Consider the following 25,702-nt stretch of genomic DNA (forward strand, 5'->3'; position numbering starts at 1 on the left):
ATATATATTTCTTAACTTTTTGTCTAAGGCACTGCCTGGCAAGTCAGATGAAAACTCTTCTGTCCCGAAAACAGAAGACACACATATATATATATTTATAAAAGTATAAATTTTTATAACTGATTTTAGTAACCAAATTTGAGCCCATTTAATATCTTGTGAGATTACACACTCTCAAGAAAGACTTTGGGGCTGATCTAAGGAAGTGCGAATAATAAAGGGGCAGTTGGTTAGGAGACAGTATCTGTAATACTTCTGGCCATTTTATTGAAACGAAATCTGATATCTGAATGCTCCCAACCAGATGCAGGTCAGTCTGACACAAGAATATGAATACATTGTGACCCCAAATTCCCTTTCATGTGTGGAAGGAAAATCAAAATGGAGTCACTATTGCTAAGAGTGCCCTCTAAAATGGAGCTGGAAGGCTGCTGAGGAAACGTGACTTATGCGCGTCTCAATCTGGATGGAATCTGACCTTTTGACCACTTATTGTCCTAGTGAAGACATCCAGAACATCTGCCAGAAACTCGAGATACTTACTGGGCCCTTACCCTAAAAGAGCTCATGGCATCCTATCCCTTACGGGCAACCACTGTATTTCCTTTCTTTTGTCAGAGTACAGCCTCAAGGCTTTGCTTTTATAAGCCCCTGACTCTTTCTCTTCCTCAGCACACTTTTTCAGTTTTACCCAAATCTGTGTCCCCTGAATTGCAATTCTTTTATTTTTTTCTCTTTTTAAAGTTTTGGGCTTGCCGCACAGCTTGTGAGATTCCCCCCCAGGATCGAACCCAGGCCACAGCAGTGACAGCGCCGAAGCCACCAGGAAACTCCCACAAATTGCAATTCTTAAGACCCCAAATAAAGCGTTTTATTCTTTGCAGCGTCAATACTGATTCTCGGTCAACACATGAGATGCGCAGGACTTGTGCTGGAATCAATCATTTTGTTGAATGCTGAAAATACAGCTTCACTTTTAGGTAATTGCTGAGAAATAATCTGATCTCAATTTGTTTAGGCTGCCTATGCCCATCATTAAGGCTAAGAACAACAGTAATTACAATGGCCAACACTGAGGACAGGAGCAAAAATCCCTATGGTCTGCACTGGTCAGACCTCAACAGTCAGGCAGTGGTGACCAAAGAGACAATCGGTTCAGTGGTTTGAGGATTTCCTATCTGAGGGGTGGGGCTGGCTGTGTAAGGTTGTAAACACAGGTCATATTCAAGGTTGGTCAACAGCACCTCACTTCTGGGGATACGTTCCCTCATGCCTGGTCATTTGTCAGGAACTGTAGGGGATAAGTCTCTGATTCTCAGCCCCACTGGGCCCAAAGCCCCATTTAGTAATAAATATTTTGTAATGACCCCGTCACCAACCTAAAATGATATTAACAGCTTATTTAAGCTACCGATACATAATTTTTAAAAAACCATAATGCTTTAACTTGGGAATAAAAAGGAATGCAAAACAAAATAAAATAAAATGTATTTCAATACCTGAATGTTTGGACATAATCACACTAGAAAGCATATTAAAGTGTCAAATGCTTGCAGCCATGTTCAATGGTACAAACGCAGACAGATGCATATAACTTCTATTGATGATTCAGATACTATGCATGGCCTAGTCTCCGGTGATAGTAATTTTCCCATGTGGTGAACAACCCTTGGCAAAGTTTTTGATGAAAAAAAGAACAGATATTGTATGATTCCACCTATATGAGGTCCCTAGAATGGACAAATTCACAGAGACAGAAAGTAGATTAGAGGTTATTAAGGGCTGGGGGCAGGGAAAAGAGGGAAATATTGCTTAATGTGTAGAGAGCTTCTGTTTGGGGTAATGAAAAGGTTTGGAATTATATTGCAGTGACGTTGCACAACATTGCAGATGTACTCAATGCCACTTAATTGTGCCCTTAAAGATGGTTAAAATGGTAAAATTTTACGTTCTGTATTTTTTACCACAATTTTTAAAAAATCTTGCAAAAAAAAAAGCGTTTTGTTTATACATAAACTGGGTTAGATCCCAGCTCAGATAAAATAATAAATGGTCTTTCACTTACATGGATGTCCCGAGGGACATCTGAAAGTCATGCCACACAGTTCTTTGTTATTCAGGACTGTTCCACACTTTGCAGCGTGTCTGCCATCACTGGCAACCCCACTAAATGCCATTTTTGTTGCAATAAAAATGCTCCCACCACATCACAATAGCCCCTCTGTGGTCCCAATAGAACCACTGAGATGCGGGGAGTAAGAGCCAGGTAGGTTGTCTGGGTTGGAGTTCAGCCAGCGCCTGCGGTCCTCGTGGGCACTAGAACGATCGCATGGAAGCCAGTAGAAATCCAGGTGTTTGATGCACCAACCTGGAGCGTGGGGAGCGAGGGGAAGAAGGATGCGCGCAAGGTCTGCTCCCGGTTCTGCGCGCGGGCTCCTCGTTGCCTGGGCAGCAGGACGTTTGCAGCTCCTTCCCAGGCCGGGGAGCGAAAGCGCCTGGAAAGAGTCGAGGTCCCGCGCGGGGTCCGGCGGGTCTGACTCAGCCACCCACGGATGATGCGGCAGTGCTGCTGACTGTGACCACGCCGATGACAGCTACTATTTATTGAATAATTAGCAAGTTCGAGACTAGATTTTTCATGTCGTTTTAACAACCTCTTTATTACAGGCGAGAAAAACAAGCTCAGGCTGTGTGGCAAGAAGCTAGGGAAGTCAAGGGCCATTGAAGCAAGGCTGGGGCGCTGTCGCAGAGACCCAAATCTGCTCGTTCTGAGTCTCCCCGGGCAGACCACCAAGGGCGGTTGCTGCCAAACTCCATCTCCCCTCCCTGCCGTTGGCTCGGACTTCGGCCACGCAGAGGGCCCCCCACTTTTCCGCCGGGCGGAGGACCACATCGCCAGAGCCCTCTTCTCCCGGATTTCTCCCACCGCGGGATCTGAGTGACGGAGGTGGGCTGAGCCCACCCCCCTCCCCTGATGAGTGATGCCATCTCAAGGGTGTAAAGACTTGGGAAGCAGCGCCTTCTCCCAAGATGCTTGGAGACCCTAGAGCTGGGATGACTGTGGTTGATTGACAGCTGCTTATGGAGCCGACTTCTTTCCCGGACTCGAAGCTGGCGTGTTTGCCTGCGGAGGCTCCGCCCCTAGATCTAGTTTGGGATCTGGGGCAGAGAGGCAGGACTGAATGTCCCTATTGTTACCCCTACCACCCCTTTACAGGGAGCCTGAAGAGCCCTCTGATGTCAGTTCCTCCCCCACGGAGGAACTGATGTGAACCCTTAACTTCAACCTTCTCCCTGCCGCCCCCCCAACCCCAGCGCTTACTGGGTGGGGCTCGCCTGTCAGTGAGCACCGGTGGCCACAGTTTTCTGTCTGTGCGCAAGACCTCTGCCAGTCTTCCGTGCCCTTTCTTGCTTGTTTGTTTGTTTTTGCGGTACGCGGGCCTCTCACTGTTGTGGCCTCTCCCGTTGCGGAGCACAGGCTCCAGACGCGCAGGCTCAGCGGCCACGGCTCACGGGCCCAGCCGCTCCGCGGCATGTGGGATCTTCCCGGACCGGGGCCGAACCCGCGTCCCCTGCATCCGCAGGCGGACTCTCAACCACTGCACCACCAGGGAAGCAATTCCGTGCCCTTTTAACCCTAGCCCATGCTCCATTGTAATTAATAAAACCATTGTAATAATTAGGTACATAGATATAATAATTATAATATCTATAATTTATATAGATATAAATATATATAACATAGATATTAATAATTATAATAATAATTATGGCAAATGCCTTTTTTTTTCTTTACACTTTCACTCACCTCATTTGATCTTCACAACAGGCCTTTGTAAGAGATGTTATTATTATTCCCATTCTACAGATGAGGAAGTGTGAGGCCCAAGTCACATGCCTGGAATATGGCAGAACCGGGTCTTGAATCCAGGTCCTCTCACCCCAAACCCCAGTGCCCTCAACAAGGGGTTCATGCACCTGCTGGTAAGTCCTCTGAGTGAGTCTCTAGAAAAGTCATTCTTCTTGAGAGCACAGTGTCCAAAGTTCTTCAGCAGGTCCTTTAAAAAGTAGCAAGACTTGTTCTTTCTTTCAAACTATTGAAATAACTTCACACCCATGAACCAGTTTGAGGCTCCGGAAAACTCACAGAGCAGGAGTTATGCTCCCTGTTTCACTGAGGGAGCAGCAGAGGGGACCATCTTTATCCACGGGCCAGTGATATCGTGACTATAATAGGCAATATAGATATTTGGCCTTTGACCCATTCCTGATGCAAGCCCTTAAGGTGCCTTTTGTTATGCTAATGAGGTGACTTTTGGCGAGCCCTCTGTAAGGGTTGAGGGCTGGTTGCCTGTGGAGCCAACCATGTGACTAGAGGGTTGGAACTTTCAGCCCTACCCTGTGATTTCCAGGGAGAGGAGAGGGGCTGGAGGTTGAGTCAGCTACCAATGACCAATGATTCAATCAATCATGCCTATGTAATGAAGCCTCCACAAAACCCCAAAAAAGACAGAGTTCAGAGAGCATACAGGTTGGAGAACATGTGGAGATGCTGGGAGAATGGCCTCAGAGGGGTCATGGAAGCTCCACGCCCTTTCCCCCATTTCTTGTCCTACGCATCTCCTCCATCTGGCTCTTGCTGAGTGATACGTTTTCATAATAAACCAGTGATCTAGTGAGTCAACAGGTTTTCCAAGTTCTGTGAGCCGCTCTAGCAAATTAATCAAACCCAAGGAGGAGGTCACGGGAACCTCTGAGATATACTGGGACAGTCAAAGCACAGGTGACTGCCTGGACTTGTGACTGGTGTCTGAAGTCCAAGACTGGACTGGGTCTGGTCTTATGTAAAGAGGAGGTGAACAGGCAGAAGGGGAAAGCGTCTTTTTGATGAAAGGTCTGTGAGACCCAGGGCAAAGCAGTGTCACTTCCTGGTCCAGATGTGAAAAGGACAGCCGGGCACATTGGCAGAGCTTGCCATGTCCATGAAAATGGCCCAGATGCAGCGTTTTCATGTGGGTGGAACAGCTGGGGCAGAAGCAAAGCACCACCCTCTCATGGCCTGCAGGCTGAGGACTTCCACACACAGGCAAGAGCAGAACAGAAGCAGGTCTGGTCCTTAGCACGTATGAGACCCTTGCAAGGGACTCTGAGAACTGATTGGCAGGCTCCAAGCAGAGGCTTGAAGTCATCCAGTTCCGCATGTGGGCCAGGATGCCAAAGACCATGGACATCACTGTTAATGGACCCTTGTCTGTGCCCACAGGCCTGACAGGCTGGGAAAAAGTCAAGGGGTTTAGATATTTTTTCTTTTGGATTATTTTCCTAGGAGAGCTTTCTAGAGACTGGGTTAAAGGGCACCAAAGCTTTTTTCCCTGTGGGATTCCCAGAACTGGTTCCCAGGCCCAGCTACCATATTCTTTTCCGCCCTGCCCCAGTCCCAGGGACTCAATGACTTTCATTTTCTCTTAATGCTGCCCCTCTTCTCTACCCCATGGGGTTGCTTCTCACCCAAGACCTCCCCACCCCTGCCCCCCCCACACACAGCTTCCTCCTTTCTCACTGCCTCTGAAGACAAACTCCTGGGTCCATCTCATTTTCTAGTATCTAACACAAGTATACAATAAGGGAACAACTGAGACATTTAAACGAGACAAAAGGGTATACATTTTGGAAGTCTCATTTCCTCACTTATAATTCCTGATTCTTTCTTGAGATAATTACTGGATATCTATTTAAGACATCAGATCCTCTTAACCTGGGGTCCACGCTGAAGATTCAGGGGTCGTCTAAGTCAGCCAAGGTCTGGCCAGGAAAGTGAAACCACACCAGTTATTTTAACAGAGAGAGTGTAATGTAAGGAATTGATTAATCAGAGCCTGGAGGACTGGAAGACACTAGGTAGCTCAGAAATAATAACTGTAGGAAACAGCTCCCCACCTGGGGTTGGGGGAACTAGAAGCTTGGAGACGGTTTCCACGGAGCTGGGACCCAGACCCCTGAGAAGAGGTGTGATAGGTTAAATTGTGTCCCCTCAAAAAATATATATTGGAGGGCTTCCCTGGTGGCGCAGTGGTTGAGAGTCTGCCTGCCGATGCAGGGGACACGGGTTCGTGCCCCGGTCTGGGAAGATCCCACATGCCGTGGAGCGGCTGGGCCCGTGAGCCATGGCCGCTGAGCCTGCGCATCCGGAGCCTGTGCTCCGCAACGGGAGAGGCCACAGCAGTGAGAGGCCCGCGTACCGCAAATAAATAAACAAACATATATATATATTGGAGACCTAACCCCCAGGACCTCTGAATGTGACCTTATTTGGAAAGTGGGTCCTTGCAGAGGTAATCAAGTTAAAAGGAGGTCATTAGAATGGGTCCTAATCTAGTATGACGATAGCCTTATAGAAAGAAGAGATGAGGACACAGAGATACGTGGAGGGAAGACAATGTGAAGACACAATGAGAAGACGGCACACACGTGACTGGAGCCATGATGTATCTAAGAGCTGAGGAACACCAAGATTGCAGGCAGCGCCAGAAGCCAGAAGAGGTAGGGAACCTTCTCCTCTGGAGCTCTCAGAGGGAGCTCGGCTCTGCCCACCCCTTCATCTCAGACTTCCAGCCTCCAGAACCTGAGATAATCCATCTCTGTTGTTTTAAGCTATCCAGTGTTTGATAGTTTGTTTGGTAGCCAAGAGGATGGTACCCAGCGGGTGGTGTCTCATGAGGACACCAGGAGGCTGGTTCTGAGAGCGTGGAAACGACTGGAAACTGGAACCAACCACTGCTAGAATCACCTTCCACTACTAGGATGGAACACTATCGTTGGCAGGACGCTGGCAGACACGGTGAGCGAAACGGAAGAACTTCTCTCCCTTCCACCCTTCCAGCGCCCCCCTCCCTTACCAGTTTGCTCCTTAGCCAATGCCCGTGTGGTAGGGGCCAGCTCTTAGGGGAGCAACTTGGTGTGCTATGTCCCAGCAGACAGACGAGTGCTTAATACCAGCCTGGGGCGTGAGAGGTTGGGTGGGAAAAAATATATATCACAGCTTTATTCTCATCATCCTCTCTCTGAGATCTAGCATTTCCTTCCCTTATGAATATGGGCCAAAAATAAATGGATAAAACCACAGTTGTATTCAGTAGACCCTGTAGCTCTGTCACTAATACTTTCATTGCACATCAGAATCACTGCAGATATTTCAAATGATCATGTATGCCCATCATCACTACTTGAAAATTATAGTAGGTGTTAGACTTGCTGTCAGGTCTAGGAATTTAATGTGCTAATGAAGAAGCAAATATATTACTAACAATTTTGTTTTTAAATGTTTTCTTAACTTTAGTATACGACTCCCTTTTGTACTTCAATTATTATTGTATTTTATGCATTAAAAATCTTATTTGGGAGAAAATATCCAAAGACTTCACCAGACTGACAAATGGCACACACACACAAAATGTATAAAACATTCAGAAGAAGGAGGGGGAATTCCCTGGTGGTTCAGTGGTTAGGATTCTGTGCTTTCACTGCTGTGGGCGCAGGTTCAATCCCTGGTCGGGGAACTAAGATCCCGCAAGCCACATGTCACAGCCAAAAAGAAAAAAGAAAGAGGAAGGAGGAATGAATAGGTGGAGCCCAGATGATTTTTCGGACAGTGAAACTATTCCGTGTGATACATAATAGTGGTTACATGACATCATATATTTCTCCAAACCTACAGAATGTATGACCCCAAGAATAAACCCTAATGTAAACTATAGACTTTGGCTGACAATGATGTGTCCGTGTAGGGTCATCAGTTATAACAGATATACCACCCGGTGGGGATGTTGGTAATGGGGGAAGCTGTGCATATGTGAGAGCAGAATGTATATGGGAACTCTCTGTACCTTCCTCTCAATTTTGCTGTGAACCTAACACTAAAAAATAAAGCGTATTTTTTAAAAAAGTAATGTACGTGTAACATGAACTGATTCTCTCCTCTTTATTCCAGAAAGTGGGATTCATCCAATAGTGACACAAATACTGGTTGAATGGGTAGGGGATGGGATTCTTTTTTTTTTTTATTTTTTATTGAAGTATAGTTGAATTACAATATTATGTTAATTACTGCTGTACAGCAAAATGACTCATTTATACATGTATATACATTGCTTTTCATATTCTTTTCCATTATGGTTTATCACAGGATATTAAATATAGTTCCCAGTGCTATACAGTAGGACCTTGTTGTTTATCCATCCTATATATTCCAGTTTGCATCTGCTAACCCCAAACTCCCATTCCTACCTTCTCTCACACCCCTCCCCCTTGACCACCACCAGTCTATTCTCTATGTCTCTGATTCTGTTTGTTTCATAGATAGGTTCATTTGTGTCATATTTTATATTCCACATATAAGTGATATCATATGGTATTTGTCTTTGTCTTGGATGGGATTTTTTTTTAATAAATTTGTTTATTTTTGGCTGTGTTGGGTCTTCATTGCTTTCTCTAGTTGCGGTGAGCAGGGGCTACCCTTCGTTGTGGTGCGCGGGCTTCTCATTGCGGTGGCTTCTCTTGTTGCGGAGTACGGGCTCTAGGCATGCAGGCTTCAGTAGTTGTGGCATGGGCTCAGTAGTTGTGGCTCACGGGTTCTAGAGCGCAGGCTCAGTAGTTGTGGTGCACAGGCTTAGTTGCTCTACGGCATGTGGGATCTTCCTGGGCATGTAGGCTCTTCCTGGACTAAGGCTTGAACCCATGTCCCCTGCACTGGCAGGCGGATTCTTAACCACTGCACCACCAGGGAAGTCCTCACCAAGAACTTTATTTTTTATTTATTTATTTTGGCTGCATTGGGTCTTCGTTGCTGCGTGCAGGCTTTTTCTAGTTGCAGTGAGGGGGGGCTACTCTTCATTGTGGTGCGCGGGCTTCTCATTGCAGTGGCCTCTCTTGTTGTGGAGCATGGGCTCTAGGCTCCCCAGCTTCAGTAGCTGTGGCACGTGGGCTCAGTAGTTGTGGCTCGCAGGCTCTAGAGCGCAGGCTCAGTAGTTGTGACGCACGGGCTTAGTTGCTCCACGGTGTGTGGGATCTTCCCGGATCAGGGCTCAAACCCACGTCCCCTGCATTGGCAAGCGGATTCTTAACCACTGCACCACCAGGGAAGCCCTTGGATGGGATTCTTATTCCAACACAAGCTTGAAAGAAGAGGTGATTGGGAGCAGTGGTCTGACTCCAGCCTTCTTGAGTGTGAGTTGGAGCACACGATTGCTTCTTTCCTGGGCCTCCATTGGTAGAGAAGGAGGCTTACCTTTCCCATCCTCCCAGGACTCAGTATGGGTCACTGCACACAGGCAGGGCCAGCTCCAGGGACGTCCACAAAGGGCTCCTCGCCCAGACCAACCCTGCACTTAGCCTGAAGCTCTGGTGGTGCCGTCTTAAAGTTCTAAATAATTTTGAGCAAGGGCCCTTCCATGTTCATCTGGCAGCAAGCCCCAGAAACTGTGAAGCCAGTCGTGCTCCCAGGAAACGTGCAGGCTGGGCTCTAGAGTTCCAAATATTTAGGGTATGACACAGACTGTACTTTCAACCCTCAGGTGACTTAATAATTCACTTCTGCTCTTTAATAAAAGCCAAGCCTTTCCTATCAGCTTCTCCCAATAATTCAAATAATAGTTTATTTTTCTACCCAAGGAAAGAAGAAATAGGTGAAGGAACTAGGCTTTTATACTGTTCAAATATTCTTGGTCTCTTGACATCTTTGAGGACTCCTAATTGAGAAATGGATAAAGTGTTTTTAAAAACAACATTTGACATCACTCCCACACGTATGGCAGATCAGAAATGTGAGACTTCTATACAACCCACAAGTTGTGCGGAGTTTGCTTGGCTTTAATTTTTAATTTTATTTTTTGCCAAGCCACGCAGCATGTGGGATCTGAGATCCCCGACCAGGGATGGAACCTGTGGCCCCTGCAGTGGAAGGGCAGAGTCCTAACCATTGGACCGCAAGGGAATTCCTGCTTGGCTTTTATTACTTTTTTTTTTTTTTTTTTTTTACATTTCTGATTGGAGGTGCTATCAAAATTTCAGAGAAAAAACATTCCAGATATTGATGGTTCTGTCCCTGAGTGTGTGGTTCAAAGTCCTCAAATTTGCACTGTTCTCGGGAAGACCAGCCCTCAGCCTGCAGCAGTCTGGGAAGCTCAGTGCTTTCTTCCTGCATCCGGACTGGGGTGAAAGAACAGTGGGGAGATATTCAGAGCCAAGGTTGTAGCAATTAACCCTACCAATCAGAATTTTAAGAGCCTTAGAAAAAACAGCCTTTGCATCATTTCACTGGTTATTTCAACACATAATGTGTCGCCAGCTGAGGGATTAAAATAGCCAAGGGGCAGCACTTTACTCCTTCTACGTCAGGGACTGTCTATAACTGAGCTGTCAGACGTGGAAGTTGGGCGGAGTCATCCAGGATATCAATGGGGCGCTGAGGGCTGCTCAGGCTGGATTCTGAGGCTGTGAGTTTTTTCTAACTGCCTGGATTCCAATGCTCCTCACTTATCACTCAAAAGGAGATTTGGGGGAACATACAGAGTGCATAAGCCCACAAGTTCTGGAACTAAATTCTCTAGCTATCCTAGCGGTGTGATCCTGATGTAAGCACACTGCTTTAGTCCTCTTGTTGGCACAAGGTGGGTAATAAAGATACTTACTTCTCCAGGGTTGCTGTAAGGATTAAGTGAACTAACCAATGTAAAACACTTAGAACAGGTCCGGCATGCAGTAAGTGCTCTATAGATGGTAGCTTGAAAATAAGCCTGCGGTTTACCCCCATCTCTCTAGGTGCCCAGGAAATACAAGCTATGCTCTCTCTCTTTTAGGAATGTGGTATTTAAATTGTGCTTCTTGGGTCCTCGCAGGTTCCTGTGAAGGGTATCCATATCCATGGTGGCCGTGGGAGATGACGGTGGAGGATGGTGAGCAGGTAGCCCTTTGCCCCACTTAAGGCAGGAATCTTTATTTATCTAATGTCTATAGACAGAGTCCCTGACTTAACAATTTTTCGCACTTAATGATGCTGCAGAAGCAATATGCACTCAGTAGAAACCATACTTAAGATTTTGAATTTTCAGCTCTTCCTGGCTAGGGATGTGTGGCACCATAATTTTCTTTTCTTTCTTTTTTTTTTTAATTATTATTTATTTATGGCTGTGTTGGGTCTTCACTTCTGTGCGAGGGCTTTCTCTAGTTGTGGCAAGCGGGGGCCACTCTTCACTGCGGTGCACAGGCCTCTCACTATCGCGGCCTCTCTTGTTGCGGAGCACAGGCTCCAGACACACAGGCTCAGTAATTGTGGCTCGCGGGCCCAGTTGCTCCGCCGCATGTGGGATCCTCCTAGACCAGGGCTCGAACCCGTGTCCCCTGCATTGGCAGGCAGATTCTCAACCACTGCGCCACCAGGGAAGCCCTCTTTCTTTTAAAACATCTTTATTGGAGTATAATTGCTTTACAATGGTGTGTTAGTTTCTGCTGTATAACAAAGTGAATCAGCTATATATACACATATGTCCCCATATCTCCTCCCTCTTGCGTCTCCCTCCCACCCTCCCTATCCCACCCCTCTAGGCGATCACAAAGCACCAAGCTGATCTCCCTGTGCTATGCAGCTGCTTCCCACTAGCTATCTATTTTACATTTGGTAGTGTATATATGACCATGCCACTCTCTCACTTCGTCGTAGCTTACCCTTCCCCCTCCCCATGTCCTCAAGTCCATTCTCTACGTTTGCATCTTTATTCCTGTCCTGCCCCTATGTTCTTCAGAACCTTTTTTTTTTTTTTAGATTCCATATATATGTGTTAGCATACGGTATTTGTTTTTCTCTTTCTGACTTACTTCACTCTGTATGACAATCTCTAGGTCCATCCACCTCACTACAAATAACTCAGTTTCATTTCTTTTCATGGCTGAGTAATATTCCATTGTATATATGTGGCACCATACTTTTCTGTGATGCTGGGCAGCCAGCAAGCCACAGCTTTTAGTCAGCCATGCGATCATGAGGGTAAACAACTGATACACTTACAACCATCCTATTTTTCACTCTCAGTGCAGTATTCAATAAATTACACAAGATAGTCAACACTTTACTATAAAATAGGCTTTGTGTTAGGTGATTTTGCCAAACTGTAGGCTAAGGTAAGTGTTCTGAGCATGTTTAAGGTAGGCTGGGCTAAGCTAGGATGTCTAGTAAGTTAGGTGTATTAAATGCATTTTTGACCTACTATATTTTCAACTTACCATGTGTTTATCAGGATGTAACCATGTTGTAAGTCAAGGAGGATATGTATGTTGAGTTCTGAGGTAAGATTTCATTGGAAGAACACATCCCAAGCAAGGCTCTAAAGAGTTTGAAAACCACTGCTCCTGGAAACTGCTATGTAAACGGAGCCCCAGGGATGCACCCAGGAAACAAGTAAGCAGCTCTGCACAGCAATGTGATTTAGGTTCCCTATTAGTCAGGGTCACAGGAGGAACAAGTGACCCACACTCCAATGGCTTATTAGAGGAGAGTATAATGAGGGCACTCTTGGTATACGGAAGCCAGAGAGAGATGATCCATTACCTGGAGCCAGTAACACTCAGAGACTTGAAGAGGGAAGGAGAAGAAATATCTGGATTCTATAGAGGTACATGCATGGAGTGGGTGCCTGACAGCAGCTATCACCTTTGTAAAGGGATGCAGCCAATCTGTGGGAACCTGTGAGGAATGGAGGCAGGAGAAAGGATACTCTGACCGCGCTCTCTTCTCATCCTTCAGTCCCCTGCAGGGGCCTCCCAATTGCCAACCCAACCAGAAGCCAAAGGGCAAGGGAGTCTATCTGTATTCTGGTATAGCCACAGTGGTGTGCTGGTCAATAAACATTTAACAACAAGCTCTGAAGTCTGTGTGTGTGTGTGTGTGTGTGTGTGTGTGCTTATTGGTAGTGTTTGATGATTTCCATGGTGTAAATACTCCTGCCATGGTCACCAAACATGGAGCTAGGAACAGATGCACATAATCAGCTTTTGAGGCTCCAGCACGCCACTGAAGGAGACCACATGGCTCAACTGCCTCCCCACCCCCGGCCATAGCGCGCGGTAGAGAGTGGATCTAAAAGGGAGATTGGGATTGACATATATACACTGATATGTATAAAAATGGATAACTAATAAGAACCTGCTGTATACAAAAATAAATAAAATAAAATTCAAAGAAAAAGAAACTATACAATAAAAAATAAATAAATAAAAGGGCAAACAAAAGACATCCTGGGCCAGTGTTGCTGTCCATGCTGCAGATGCCAACATCAGGCCAAGGGTTCTGACATTTGGGAGCAAGGGTACCAGTGCCTCCTGCTTCACCATCAACATGACTACCATTTGCAATGCTAATAGAGAGTGGTTAAGTCCAATAAGCATTCGGCAGGTCAGGAATGTAGGTGACAGAAGGAATGAAACAGGAAGAGAGAGAGAGATGTGAATTCCATTCTAGGCTGGGGAATGTCTGCATTCCTCACAGATAACCATGTTGTATTATAAAGACACAACACAGGTAGGGTAGGAAGTTGTACTTCTCCAGCTTCAATTAAATTCATCTGATAGCTCAACAGCATCCTATGACTGGCTGGGGCTGGGTCCTGTAGAGGGAGGAGGGGTGACACACTAGAAATGGGAGTCCCGGGGTGGAGCCATAATACACCATCTGGCATGAGCTCCAAATCTTAGAGGTCACAGTATCACCCTGTTGTTTGCTGGCATGGGAGTGGCTGCAGAGCCATTAAACCGACTGTTCTGAAGCTGTGTGGGCCCGTCCTGGCTGAGCCATTGCTGGAGGGGGTGGGATTCTGTTATGCTTAGGACCAGCTGTCTGGGTCCCAGTGCTATTCTTCTGTATGAGGAAGGCATAGCCCCAATTCTCCGGGTAACAACATGAAATAGGAGATCAGCTACCACCTACCACAAATGGTCTGTCCTGCTGCCCCCATTATCCACGCCAATGGCTCACGTTCTCCTTCCAAGAGCGCAGCATCACAAACTTACCAAGTAAAACTGCAGGTATTGAGGCTGGCCTAAACAGAGAGTCAGGTCCAAAAGATGACCCTGTGACAAAAGAAATGGCACAAAATGAAATCTTCCCTTCATGTCCCGCACCAACCTCTATATCAACTGTCTTTATTTCGTCCTCAGAATAAGGTACTGCTAAACCAGTAATGTAAACTTATGTTGACAGGATCCTACCATGAGATTTGACAGGAGTATTCTAATAGTATCCATTCTGATTGTTTATGGGAAACTAAGGGTACTGGGCAGACCTCCTGCCTTTAATGGGCCATTGAAGGGACTACAAGCTCCACGGTATCTATGAAAATATCCTGAGACATGAAAGATGGAGAGCGCAGTACTCCAAGATGCAGAGGAAGAGCAGGCTCTGGAGCACTATATAATACAGAGACAGGAGAAAATGCTAGAAAACAGACTGTAAAACAAGATTTTAGCAAAAACGAAGAGGAATTGAGATGTCAGTGGATCTGGCTAAAAGGCAGAGAAATAGAAAAGGAAATTGATGGGGAGGGAAAAATGAAAAGTTAAATATTCAATTTAAAAGATTAAATCTGCATTAGAATCAGGAAAGAGCAGGCAAAAAGTGAAGAAAACATAATCCAAATATAAATAATGTTTGCCTAAGAGAGTAGGTTCTAAAAGTTAAAAAAAAGCAGAAAATTTGTAACTCTGGTGATGGATGTTAACTACACTTATTATGGCGATCATTTCACAATATATTTAAATATAGAATCATTATGTTGTACACCTGTAACTAATACGTTGTGGGTTGATTATATCTCAATCTTAAAATAAGAATCATTTTGCTAAGCTCTATGATAACATAAAAGAAAAGGATGACAAAATGAAAACTAGCAGATATAAAGACTAAACAAGAGAGACCCACTATATGGGCGATTATTATGTCTTATCTCTGAAAAAGAATCAGGAACTGCGGCAACAAAAGCAGAATGCTAGATATTATACAATAAAAGAGTTTTTTTCCTTTGAAAGAAATTGCATGGTATAGTGACTAAAACCTCAGATCCTGGAGTGAAGTAGACCTAAGTTCCTATCTCAGTTCTGTTGTTGGACCTCTTATGAGTCCTTGAACCTCAGTTTCATCATCTGCAAATTGGGAGGGGTAATAGCTATCTTGTCATAGGGTTGTCATAATGTCATACATACAGAGCACTTAGCAGTGTATCTGGCAAAAGTATCAACATTTCAAAGGGGCTCACTGAGTACCAAGCAAAGTTAATGACAAAAAACCCACCTATAGGTACATGTGATAGAATTGGTATATATCAAGATGACAGAATAAAGAACTTATTAAGCATTTGAGGAAGAGGGAAATGTAACCTAAAAGCAAAGCAAGCCCATCTACTGCAAACTTTTCCCATAAAACCACCTTAAATGATAAAGAACATGTGCCAACTATTACAGTTTTGAGGGAATAAGGTAGTTAATCAAGATTATGGACTCAGTCAAGTCCTGTATCAAAAACAACCAAGACACATTGTCTCAGCTATTCAAGGACTCAGAAAGTGTATCTTCTCTATAGATCTTTCTTAAGTCAGGTACCAAAAGGCTTTTTACAGAAACCAACACACACAGCAAATAAAGAACTCAACAGGGTTAATTTGTGCTGTGAAAGGATGGCTAGTGAACATTAAAACCTGTTCTGTGTTGAATAAAGCCTAATAATTATTGAAAATGTGATTATAAGACAGAATGCAAATGTCAAAAAAATAATTAATTATAACCTCAGTGCAATTCCAGATTAGACCAACAAAGACAGGTAGGAGTGAAAGTAGATGGAAGTAAAAGCATGGTGAGTTTTTCATCTTACTTAGGAGGGAATCAATAAGTACTGTTTCATTCTTGTCATTGGTGATAATAGAATTATGAGTGAAGGATATTTTTAGATATATAGGAAGTAGGCACCAGTACTATATTAAAATACCATTTGTAGGGGACTTCCCTAGTGGTGCAGTGGTTAAGAATCAGTCTGCCAATTCAGGGGACACAGGTTCGAGCCCTGGTCTGGGAAGATCCCACATGCCATGAGGCAACTAAGCCCACGAGCCACAACTACTGAGCCTGCGTGCCACAACTATTGAAGCCTGCATGCGTAGAGCCCATGCTCCACAACAAGAGAAGGCACCGCAGTGAGAAGCCTGTGCACCACAATGAAGAGTAGCCCCTGCTCGCCGCAACTAGAGAAAGGCCCCGTGCAGCAACGAAGACCCAACACAGCCAAAAAGTTAAAAAAAAAAAAAATACCATTTGTATTAGAGTAGGCTAACTGCTAAAACAAAGAATCCTTCAATCTGGGAATTCCCTGGTGGTCCAATGGTTAGGACTTGCTGCTTTCACTGCCGTGGCCTAGGTTCAATCCCTGGCTGGGGAACTAAGATCCACATATTGGGGCCAAAAAGAAAAAAGAAAAAAATCCCTCAGTCTTAGTGATATATCAGAGTAAAATGTATTTCTTGCTTATGGCTCCAGTGCAGGCAGTGGGGAGGGAGTAGGGAAGGGTTCTTCTCACAAGGCCCCACCTAGATGCAAGGAAAGTGAGTAATGTCGCTTAGCTGTGTGCTCAAGAAAAAAAGAGCGTGTGGATTCTGCTTGGCACCATCACTCTGGTCATCAAAATAATTGTGCTTCCTTCTTCCTTCACAGAGAAGACACACCTTGTCTAGCATCAATACTGTATTAGTCAGGCTTCAGTCAAGAAAACAGAAACTAGTATCTCAAATGAGGAATGCAATACAGGGAACTGGGTGCTTACAGAATGGTTGGAAGATCTAAGCAAGCAGAGGTCAGGGAAAATTGGTTGAGTGTTGGGAAATTCTATGCAGAAGTTGCAGGAAGTTGCCATTCAATCAACTCAGCTCCCTGAAGCACCAAAGCAGGCACCATGTGAGATCTCAGTGTGAAGCTGCTGCAGCCCTCGTGTGACACAGAAACCAGGACGCCACCATCTGCCCATGTGTCTGTCTATCCTGCTGGAGGAGGAAGACGTACCTTCTGCTCTTCCACCGTCTTAATCTCACACGGGTACTTCTCACTGGCAGAACCTAAACTGGAAGCCTGATGGTAAGGGATTCTGAGAAGCAAGTGTTCAGAAGGGAGTGAAGATGATGATGAGCTGAAGCAAATCTTCTAAATCACTGAAGAAAAACCACAGAAAACATAGTACAGTCAATTCTCATTATATACAATAGTTATAGTCTACAAAGCCCCCCTGAGCACTGAATTACCAAATGCTGAGCCATTGCTCCTACGGGAAATACAGGGTTATGTTCCTTTGAGTTTCTGGACACAACATTTTCATCAACTGGTCAATACACAACTTTATTTTCTATGTTTTCTGTTTAAAGACACTTTACAAGCACACCTAGGAGATATTGTATGTTTGATTCCAGACCACCGTAATAAAGCCATTATCTCAATAAGGCAAGTCACATGAATTTTTTGGTTTCTCAGTGCATATAAAAGACATGGATACACTCTCCTGTTGTCTATTAGGTGTACAATAGCATAATCTCTAAAAAACCATGTACCCACCTTGATTGAAAAATGTTTCATTGCTAAAAAATGCTAACTATCAACGAAGCCTTCAACAATATATATTAAATACAGGCATACCTCATTTTATTGTGCTTCACTTTATTGCACTTTGCAGATACTTCAACAAGTTATAGTAGTAACATCAAAGATCACTGATTACAGACCCTCATAACAATTATAATTATAATGAAAAAGTTTGAAATATTTCAAGAATTACCAAAATGTGACATAGAGACACAAAGCGAACAAACACTGTTGGAAAAATGGTGTCAGTAGACCTGCTCCACTGTGCAAGGTTGCCACAAACCTTCACTTTGTAAAAAAAACATGGTATCTGCAAAGTGCAATAAAGTGAAGCATAATAAAATGAGGTATTTAATATATACTGTTGATTCACTAACATTGAACTTACAGTCAACAGCACTATATATAGCTCATGCCTGAACAAAGCTTATCTACTGCACATATTTTCTCCAAAAGACACATCGCAGCTTTCTTGTGCTTGGAAGAGCTTCAGCAATAGGCTTGGGGACCATTTGAATGATGAAATCACCAACAAAAGGCACACAAATGCAAAAACTTGATGGCACTAATAGACCACACAAAGGATGCTTGTTACAATCAGAGCTGAACCAAGAAGGCAGAGCATTCCCTGGATTGACCTCAGCAAGGAACATGTATTTCGAGCAACTGAAATTCTCCACTGCTTTGCACGTGTCTGTATACGATTGCAAAAATGCCATGTGTGTAGATTTTGAGGTTACAAATAAATTCCAGTTAATGGGTAAATTCACAAATACAGAATCCTCAAATAATGTGGATCAACTATACATATAACAGAAGACAGAAAGTAAAGGAAATAAAGCACTAAAATAGAAAACAAAAAATAAATACACATTTAAAGAACTCAGAGTAATCCAAGGCAAACGAAAATGACAGAGGCAGCATCGGTCATCTATCTAATTGCTGCAACAGATTAGAATGTTGGTAAGCGTATAAATGGCTACTAGCTTTCTTGAGAGAGATTTCCTTGTAAATATCAAAAGCCTTAAAATGTTCAGACTCTGATGTAGCATTGCAAACTAGAAATTTTAGCCTACGTTAATAGGACTAGATGTACACCAAAATTTAAATACAAGAATAGTTATCTCAACAAAATTTATAATAGCAAAAGAAAAAGTATAAATAACCTAAATGTCCTATAATAGAAGTCTAGCTAACTAAATTATGGTACCTCTATAAAATAAAATATTATGCAGCCTTCAATCATAATGTTATGAAATGATATTAAATGCATGGGAAGATGCTCATCATAAAAGCCCACAAAAAATTAGAAAATATTGCATAGAGTTTGATTCCATTTTTATATCTAAAAGGGGAAAAAGAGAAACGTATGTAATTATTTAAATAATTGTAAAGGTAAACTTCTTAACAAAATCTTAGCAAATAAAGATGGAATACAAGTATATGTAAAGAATTAAACGTTCTAATGTAAATATCAACTTTTTTTTTTTTTTTTTTGCGGTACGCGGGCCTCTCACTGCTGTGGTCTCTCCCATTGCGGAGCACAGGCTCTGGACTCGCAGGCTCAGCGGCCACGGCTCACGGGCCCAGCCGCTCCGCGGCATGTGGGATCTTCCCGGACCGGGGCACGAACCCGTATCCCCTGCATCGGCAGGCAGACTCTCAACCACTGCGCCACCAGGGAAGCTCAGTAAATATCAACTTTTAATATGAAACTGACTCTGTCAGAGTCAGGGAAAAGACAAAGATACTACTATTGTTTATGTTGTCACCAATGAAATAAGACAAAGAAAAAAAGGAATTGGGACATCATTATTGAAGGAAATAAATATCATTACTTGCATGTGATTTATTTGTGAACCTAGAAAACCCAATTAATTCAATAAAGGTATTTTAGAAATAGACAGTTCAGTTGGCTATCTGGTAAAAATAAATACAATAAATACATGAGAAGCTTTTCAACATCATTGGCCACTAAGGAAACACAAACTAAAACCACAATAATATACGAATCCATACCTATTAGAATGGCTAAAATTTAAACCAAAGGTTTAAAGGTTATGGTAGAACTGGAGCTCTCATTTACCACTAGTGGGAATGTAAAATGACACGATCATTTTGAAAATTGTTTGGAAAACTGTTGGACAGTTTGCTAAAAAAGTTAAAACACATCCCTCCCACAGGACCCAGCCATTCCATTTGTAGATATTTACTCAGGAGAAAAGAAATCACATGTCCACACAAAGACTTGTATGTAAATATTCATAGCACCTTTATGTGTAATTGCCAAAAACTGAGAACAATAAGCAAATTTCCACCTGCAGGTAAATGGATAAACAGATTGTGGTCTATCCACATGATAGAATACTAGATAGCAATAAGAAGAAACGAACTACTGATACACAAAACAACATGGATGAATTTCCAAATAATTATGCTGAGCAGACAAGCAAGAAAGGGTACATACTGTAGGATTCCATTAATTTAAAATTCTAGAAAATGCAAACTATAGTGCCAGAAAGCAGATGAGTGGTTGCCTTGGGCCAGTGGAAGACAAACGGACATATAAGGAAGCTTTTGGGGGTGATAATTGTGGAGATGTTTTTATAAATGTATACTTATGTCAAAACTCATCTAAGCATCACTTTTTTTTTTCTTTTGGCCGTGCAACTTGTGGGATCTTAGTTCCCCGACCAGGGATTGAACTTGGGCCCTAGGCAGTGAATGCGTGGAGTCCTAACCATTGGACCACCAGTGAATTCCCATGTATCACTTTCAATACATGCAATTCATTGTGTATCAATTATGCCTCAATAAAGCTGAAAAAATATAAATAAATAAAAAAATAAATACAGTAACCCATATACACTGTTTTTACACAGTAGGAATAACCAGCTAGAGAATACAATGGGAAAATGTCTCATTCAACATTCCAACACAAAATATGAAATAACCTATAATAAATGTAACAAGCAGTGTGGTGGGCAGTGTATGAAAAAAAACTGTCTTTATGATGGTTGGAATCTTTGAACACCTTTGGAAAAAAGCAGATTTGAATAAGTGAGGAGACACAGTATGTTCCCGTTTTGTTGTAGCAGATGCCATGATGTACCATCCAGGTTTCCCACTTAGGGAACAAGGCACTTATTCCCTGAGCTGCTGAGAGCATGGGCTACTGATGGCTCTTAGCTGTGCTGTTCTCCAGGAATTTCCCTCAACTGAAGAAAGCCACCTGCTCTCCCGGGGTAGTTCTCATCTAATGACTGGTCAGTGGTGAGGTAGGAAGTTTTACAAAGGCCTGGTCCACTGGTCTCAATATGGGACAACTACGAAGTTCCATCCTTGCTCCAGAGCTCCCCTGGGGTCAGCGGAGGCCTTTGTCATGACTTCATTACAGTTCAACCCCCTCCTCTGCCCAATCCCACTTCTTTCATGCCCAATAGGTACTGACCCTCAGAATACTCCCTAATAAACATACTGCCCCTGCATCTCCTTCTCCAAGTTCATCTTCCCAGGAAACTTGACCTACAACAAAAGGTGAGGGTATCACTTATACCCAAGTATACATTTAATATAATTTCTCATCAGAATGACAGGGGAATAATTTTACTAAGTGAAAATAGCTGCAAAATTTTGGAGGGATAAAAGGAGCAGCAAAGTTGGACTTGAAACACCAGAAATTAAATTCTATTATAGAGCTATAGTAATTTAAACGATGTATGAATGGTAAATAGTAGAAAAGAGTCCATGAAACAGAAAATACCAAATGCAATATAAACAACCTTCAGAATGACATTATCCTTCTATAATTCTCTCTCTATGTCCTTGACTTCTTGAAGCCTGTTTCTTCCCTAAAAATATTCAATTCCTTAGAACCCTTTTTGGGTTCTATATGGACACCAGAGGTAGTGCTAGCGTTCTCTTAATTCTCTAATAATGTTACCAGGATATTATGTTTACCTCCTTATACCAAATCCCTTTTTTTGAAGTTCAGGCCATTTTATTAGTCCTCCTTTCACCCTTCTCATTAATAATTACTAAAGTGAGTGTCATGCTTCTACATTCCTTGGGCACTCTGACCCCTGGTTGTCTTCCTCTCCACCTTAGCGCCTGCCATCACCTTAAATGAATTCAATATACACATGGGCAGCACATCTAACACCCTAGCCTCTTAATCCCTTAACCTCAATGGCAATAAACTGCCAACTCCCTTTCCCATCTGTAATCTACTCCCATGGCCAGTGGTGGCCCTTGTCATCATGAGGAGCGGTTCTGTCTCTAAAACCTTAAACTCTTAACACTTTGGTCTACACCCACCATCTCCTCGCCTTCCTGCTTTCCACTACCTCTCCTCTTCTAAGTCTACTCTTTTATTCTACAGAGATCCCAGGAGAGTCTCTGGAACCCTGCAGTTAGATACAGTCTCTCAAGCTCACCTGAAACTTGTTCCTTTCCTTTTGAACTTGAACCCATCATTTTCAGCTCTGGTCCCTTTGTCCTTTCACCACATCCACCCATCAGATCCCCAATCCTGGGCCAATGCTGTAACCTGACTACAGACCATTGCTGAAGAAAGTGGCATTTCCATGGAAACAGGCTCCATGATTAATGATGGATGGTGTTTCCATTCTCAGGTGTACTCTCGGGGCAGCTGGAAAATGCTTTCCTTTTACTCATCCTGCTTCTTCTCTCTCTCCAGTTTCTCTTTGTAGCTGTCTCAGGTCATTCTCCTTACCTGTCCTTATACCTTATTAATAACCCTTTCTAGAGACACTTTCTTCCTGTAGCTTCCCAGACCTCACACTCCCCAGGTTTTCCTCCTAACTATTAATTTCTCATCACTCACCATCATGAGCTCATTTTCCTCACTTGTCCCTTAATTCCCAGTGTTCCCAATGCTCGTCATTCTTTGTGCCCTGTTGTCAACCACAGACAAGACTTTACCATTTGTTGAAAATGCCATAACCCATTACTCTAGCCCAGACCTCCCTCCTGAGCTCCAGAATCCTATTTTTGACTTTGTATTGTACGTAACCACCTGGATTTTCTAGAGTCATCTTAGACTCAGCATGTCAAAAATGAAATGATTATCATCTCCCTGTCCCAAGCCTATTTCTCCTTCTATATTTCTTCTCCGGGATACATAGAAAGGAAATTTTTGCCCCTTTTTTTTTTTTCATTTACCTCCTACTTTTCCATCCACCCCACTCAAAGCGGAAGAGCTGTAAAACAGATTGATCTCAATCCAAGACATAGACTGAGCCACGTTTACTGGTGGCCTGAAATTACTATAAATTAAAAGTCTGTGTATTCTTCCCCTCTCTTGCTTTTCTACCTCACTTGTGCCTACGGCTGGATGGGCAAGTTGACTTGGCCAGCTTTCTCCCACATCTATATTGGGACTCCAATATTTGGATTCAGAAGAGGAGGAGAGAGACCCTCATCTGCGTGCTCCATCCCCAACACTGGTTCCAACAGGAACGAGTTTGCTGCTGCTGCCTCCTTGGCAACTTCAATAGTGAGGCAGAAAGGGGTGTTTGCCCGGACCGATCTCTAACACTAATTTCCAGCACTAGGTAACGAACCTATCAAGATCCCAATCACCCTACCCAGTAGCTCGAGGTTATCCTCAATTTCCCTCATCCTCCCCTCCATCATCCAGTCAATCATTACATTCTATTATGTTATAGTATTTACTTGATTGAGTCCATGGCTTTTTCTCACCTTCAATGTCCTGTTTAGGCATTTATCACCCTGCATCTAGACTGTTCTTATCCTCTCTGGGGTCTCCCAGGCTTCACCCTCAACTCCTTCCAACTCATTCTCTGCAATACTGTCAAAGGAACTTACCTAAAAGACAAATTTCATCAACTTACTTCTCTGCTAAGGTATCTCCCCCTCAGGATGAAACCCAAACTTGTTGGGTGGGCCTAGAAGGCCCACCATGATCAAACCACTCCTCTCCTCACTCCCTGCGTTCCAGCCACATAACGATCTTCTACGCCTTCATGAGTCTGCATATACTGCTCCCTCCACCTAGAAGGCCCTCCCCACATTCACCTTATTCTTTCCAGACCTCCTTCCCCAGGTGGCATAGATTACTCCCGCCTAAAAAACCTTCATTGTCCTGTATACATACCCAAGGCCCCTGAATGGAAACTATCTCAACATCAGAATCCCCTACTAGACTGTCAACTCCTCGTGTTCAGGCAGATGTGAAGGAAGTATTCATCATGACATCACCACGCCTACAGCACAGCGTGTGGCACAAAACAGATATTGAACAAACATGAGTCATAGCTGCTCTACAGGATGGTTTTAAGGAACAAACAAGATAATAGTGTGAGATGCGTAAGATGGCTCCTGGCGTACAAAGGGCACTCAGACAGTTCTGCTTCCTTCTTGCCTCTCTTTCCTCCTTACCTTTTTCCCTTTCTCCTCCCCTGCTTTCTCTCCTCTTGATTCTCATCTCCTCTCCCTGTCGTCCTCATGCTTTTGAAAACAGCAACAGTGGGAAATAAATCAAATTTACTTGGACCCAACCATCGCCAGCTTCAAGGTGCTCCAACTCCCAACCTATGACTCAGCCAAGGCTCACCTCGCTGTTGCTCCACCTTAATAAATAGTTGACCTTTAGCTCACTTGACAAGGAAAGTCGGCCAGAAACAAACAGAATGTACTCATTGGGCTGTGTCCTTGAATCTTCCTAGTGAGGAACCACTGAGAGCCTAAGTGCCTCACCAACTCCATCCTCAATAAAGTCCTGACCATGACAAATAATGGTCATTGAAATCTAGATGCTACTTAACATTGTACCAATGACACATATAGGGAGTTTCAAATTATTCTAGTGATTCAGAAAAGAAGATGGGCTAGAAAGAGAGAAATCACCAGTTTACAGATTTCAGCCAGATCAAAGCCTTCGCCATGATTTTCTTGATGCTTATGAAAGAACATGATGTAACAGCATAGCCCTGAAGATCCTATCCTTATATAGAAATGAGGATGACATTGAAGGCTTAACAAGGAAGATAGAAGAGGTAGTAAAGATAGTTCCTGTGAGAAGTGAACTAGTAGAGCAGGGCAGGAAAGAAATTAAGGAAACAGAGGGAAAGGAAGAGACCTCCTTGCTGTCCTATCCAGCTCCCTCCTATTTTCTAAACTAGAAATAAAAATGATAACAGCTATGCAATTCTATTAATATAAGGAGTACACTCTAATTCCCATTTTACGTATTTGAAAACTGAGGCTCAGAGAGATTAAGCAACATGTACAATGGCACACAGGTAGACATGAGTCACATCAAGATTCCAAGCCAGGTCCATCCAACTCCAAAGCCTATGTCATTTCTAATCCTCCAGGCTGTCTCACATAAAGAATACTAAACACACATGAAATTAATCTACCAAGGTGAATGAGGTTTATCTAACTTTATTGGTCATAATGTGGCAGAGAAATATTTTAGAACCTCCAAAACCACAGTTATAGAGACTGGAAGTCCAAGGTCAAGGTGTCAGCAAGGTTAGTTCCTTCTGAGGGCCATGAAGGAAGGATCTGTTTCAGACCTCTTTCCTTAGCTTGTACATGGTCATTTTCTCCCTGTGTCTTCACATCGTCTTCCCTATGTACCGTGTCTGTGTCCAAATTTCCTCTTCCTGTGAGGACACCAGTCACATTGGACCTCATTTTAACTTAATTGCCTCCTTAAGGACCCTATCTCCAAATTCACTCACATTCTGAAGTCCCAGGAATTAGGATTTCAACATATGAATTTTGTTTGGGGGGGGCGGTGGTGGTGGTGTGATGAATTGGAAGATTGGGATTGACATGTATACACTAATATGTACAAAATGGATAACTAATAAGAACCTGCTGCATAAAAAAATAAATAAAATAAAATTCAAACAACATAAATTAAATTTAAAAAATATATATGAATTTGGGGAGGACACAATTCAGCCCATAACAAGTATCAAGAGGAATGATGAGGCATTACGTGAGCAATTTACTCTTAGATGGTTCAGGGGAAACAAGTTTTCTGTACAGT

The 25,702-nt window shown here is 43.4% G+C and overlaps 1 long non-coding RNA gene across 2 annotated transcripts; it reads right to left on the reverse strand.

The window, feature by feature from the left end:
• Window positions 1-9,052: 9,052 nt before the first annotated feature.
• On the reverse strand, window positions 9,053-24,219 carry LOC113610119 (uncharacterized). Of its 2 annotated transcripts, XR_003428963.1 has the most exons (4): window positions 24,079-24,219; window positions 17,086-17,231; window positions 13,973-14,115; window positions 9,053-9,743 (listed from the first exon to the last, which is right to left on the reverse strand). It is a non-coding gene; the product is annotated as an uncharacterized LOC113610119 (long non-coding RNA). The 2 variants fall into 2 exon arrangements; XR_003428962.1 differs by lacking the exon at window positions 9,053-9,743 and having other exon boundaries at window positions 11,876-14,115.
• Between the last annotated feature and the right edge of the window lie 1,483 nt (window positions 24,220-25,702).

Source organism: Aethalodelphis obliquidens, unplaced genomic scaffold (genome assembly GCF_003676395.1).
Source record: "Aethalodelphis obliquidens isolate GAN/ISIS:26980383/991018 unplaced genomic scaffold, ASM367639v1 scaffold61, whole genome shotgun sequence".
NCBI lineage: Eukaryota > Metazoa > Chordata > Mammalia > Artiodactyla > Delphinidae > Aethalodelphis > Aethalodelphis obliquidens.